Genomic DNA, 3,381 nt, shown 5'->3' with positions numbered 1-3,381 from the left:
AACAACCTGCTTTGACCTCTCATGAGATTCACGACGCTTCCAATAACTCTGCCCCCGTAGATATTCATCTTCAACGAGATCTGCATCTGTCAGGACCCAGAAGACGAGGAAACAGAGGAGTGAGATATACAACTGTGTAAACATCTGTTGCTTAAATTACAGGCTCACGGAGTAGAGGGTAAAGTTTTGAACTGGGTCAAGGCGTGGCTTAGCAATAGGAAGCAAAGAGTGCAAATCAATGATAAAAGATCTGACTGGGGATGTGTTTGAGGGGTCACACAAGGTTTGGTATTAGGTCCACTTTTGTTTATTATTTATATCAATGACTTAGATACAGGAATTAGTAGTGATGTTAGTAAATTTGCAGATGATACCAAGATCGGTAGAGTAATTGAGTCGGATCAGGACGCTAGTATTCTCCAAGGTGAACTCAACAGATTATATGACTGGGCGGATAAATGGCAGATGGAGTTCAATGTAGGGAAGTGCAGTATTCTGAGTGTAGGTAGGAACAACCCCTCACATAACTATTGCTTAAATGACACTCTCATAAGTAGGTCTGGGTGCGAGAGGGATTTAGGGGTCTTAGTGAGCTCTGATCTCCGTCCAAGGGCACAATGCATTCAAGCTAGAAATCGAGCTAATAGGGTACTGGGATTTATTTCAAGGAGCGTAAGCAACAGAAGCTGAAGTCTTCCTCAAACTATATTTAGCATTAGTTAGACCTCATCTTGACTATGCGGTTCAGTTCTGGTCACCCTACTATAGAATGGATATCAAAATGTTAGAATCGGTGCAGAGGAGGATGACTAAGATGATTCAGGGTTGAGAACTTGCCATACGAGGAAAGACTCAAACAGTTAAACTTGCATTCTCTAGAAAGGCGAAGGGTGCGTGGAGACATGATCGAGGTTTATAAATGGATGAAGGGCTTTAATAAGGGAGACATTCATAAGGTTTTATTGGTAAGAGAATCGGGTAGGACACGAAGTAACGGGTTTAAACTGGATAAATTCAGATTCAACAGGGACATAGGCAAAAATTGGTTTACTAACAGGGTGGTGGATGAGTGGAATAGGCTTAGCAGTCATGTGGTGAGTGCCAATACAATTGTCACATTCAAAAATAGACTAGATAAATTCATGGACAGCGATATTAGGTGGGGTTAGATACAAAGGAGCTGCCTCGTACAGGCCTACCGGCCTCTTGCAGACTCCTGCGTTCTTATGTTCTTATGTTCTTATGACAAACACTAACAAAAAGGGTGACATATATATAAGTGTAAACATCTCAAGTACCAAAGAAGGGAAACAACGAGGGTAAAGGAAAGCAGATACCCAGACTCAAATACAGAAAACAGATACCCAGTAGGCGTGGTCAGAAAGTGTGAACAACCATTGAAAAAGACTCTGACCCGTGACGTCAGTCGTGGCGACATGTTATGAGCCAATAATTTAACAGAAAAATCACTGAGGGAGTGTCTTAAGACTGACTCAAGAATAGCAGGAGAAGTAAAACAATATAACATAATGAGCGAGCAGATGGGTGTGGCAGGAAGTATTGGCCATTGGTTATGTAGAAAATTAAGGGCGTGTCAAGGATGTAAGTCCGCCTAAAGCAAAGAAAAATGTGGCCTAGAAATCAGTGGTATAGGTAGACCGAGCTTGGTTCTCGCCTCAAGCAGACCTGCTACTCACTCAGCCGAGGATGGCTGTTGTGATCTTAATCGTGAGTAGAAATTCGAGAATCTAAGGGAAACCGACTGTATTGTCCTGGAGATTATAATGTAGGAGATGTGAAGTAGGATTGTGAGTGGGACAGGATTGTGATTATTTGTTTGCGATGTAAAGCAAAGGTAAAACCACTGGGTGTGGTATTTGGTGCTTCCGTGACTTGTAGTAGATTATACTATAGGAATGTGTAGTAGGATTTTGTGAAGAGAGTACATAATGATTGTGATGTAAGCAGAGAGATACAAACCACTGCTTGTGGAACGACGAGTGTTATTATTATTGGCAACAACTGAGCACATATTGTAATATTATGTTTAAGACATGTCGTTTGTCATATGCTGCATCCATTGCTGAATATGCCAGTGTTATGATCGTCTGAGCAAAGAATATTGCGTAAGGCAATTACTTTCATTTAATTTTAAATAAATGTATATTTTCTTTTTCCCTTGTTTATCCCCGAACACCAGTCTCCAATAACAACTTAAGCCGGATACCAGGGATACGAGACGGTGAGATCATTTATGGAGTAATTAATGAGTGATAAAAGAGTTGATTTAATACAAGAAAAGAAGGGTCTAAAACATCTCCATCAAGAAATTTTCCATAAAATTCAACTTCAGTTCACAAAAATCATTATCAACTGAAAGAGAGGGAACAAGATTTTCCAACAAAAGACTCCTAATGTGTTTAGATGCAAACCTTTCCCTGAGTTGTGCTATAGCAGTGTCCGAAAATGGGAGAAAAATAGCTCTTCGATAGTACTCCTATGGAGTTGCTGTTGGGGGGTTAGCCTTAATTATGTTTCTGATGACCACTGATTGTTCAAGGCTTCTGGATGATATCTCCGTGCCTTTCCTCAGCTTGGGCAAAAAGTTGGTTGAACTTATTTCCATCACGATAGGAACTGAAATGCATCTATGCAGCTCTGTACACTTCCAAGAGCACCCATCAGTTCTTGTTGTGACCCCTGCAGCTTCTCTGGCAAGGGTTTAGTGACACTTAGAACTGAGGTGAGCACTTCCAAACTCATGAGAAAACCTGGGTCACTTATTCCTTTAGATTAGGCTTGGCTGCTGATTCTTCACCTAACGTGTTTTGCAGTAATTATTCTTAATCATTATTTCATTATTTACCTACTTGATTAACTGAATTATCCGGGGCATCAGCCGAGTCAGTGGTGACTTTCCTACACCGGATAGAGTACGTACGAGAAGCGTTTTCTGGCGTTTTGTGACCAAGGAGGAAATATGTAAAGAATGGAAAGGGACAAATCCCAAGCCTGCGTGAATTCAAGAAATGACACACGCTATAGAAAAAAAGTACTACATTAAAAGAAAGTGAAGTCTATCAATCATAATTTTCAGAAATTTGGTCAGAAAATATTATACGGATAACATGAATAGGCTATGTGAGCCTACGTCGTCAATGAATGTTTCTCAAAATAGATCACCTGCTCTTATTCAATTCAGCAGCTCCAGTGGTCAGGTGCTGAACATACAATAGTTACTCAGCCACTCTACACTGTCCATGGTCAAGCACTAAACGGTCATTAAAGGTGGTAATATAGCGGCAAAGGTCGACCTTACAGGTCCCATACGCGTCTCGCGTCGCCTGCCACTCTCCCCGTCATAATACAGAATCACATTTC

The 3,381-nt window shown here is 40.9% G+C and overlaps 1 long non-coding RNA gene across 2 annotated transcripts in view; it reads left to right on the top strand.

Moving 5' to 3' along the window:
• Positions 1-847: 847 nt before the first annotated feature.
• The window catches only part of LOC126991474 (uncharacterized), a 25,190-nt gene continuing 22,656 nt past the window's right edge, over positions 848-3,381 (top strand). For both annotated transcript variants that reach the window (XR_007745541.1, XR_007745540.1), the window contains exon 1: positions 848-1,159. This is a non-coding gene — a long non-coding RNA (uncharacterized LOC126991474). The remainder of the gene's footprint in view (positions 1,160-3,381) is intronic.

This window comes from Eriocheir sinensis, unplaced genomic scaffold (assembly GCF_024679095.1).
Source record: "Eriocheir sinensis breed Jianghai 21 unplaced genomic scaffold, ASM2467909v1 Scaffold288, whole genome shotgun sequence".
In the NCBI taxonomy this organism is placed as follows: domain Eukaryota; kingdom Metazoa; phylum Arthropoda; class Malacostraca; order Decapoda; family Varunidae; genus Eriocheir; species Eriocheir sinensis.
Note: the sequence above shows the minus strand (reverse complement) of the source record. Positions and strands in the feature narration are given on the sequence as shown.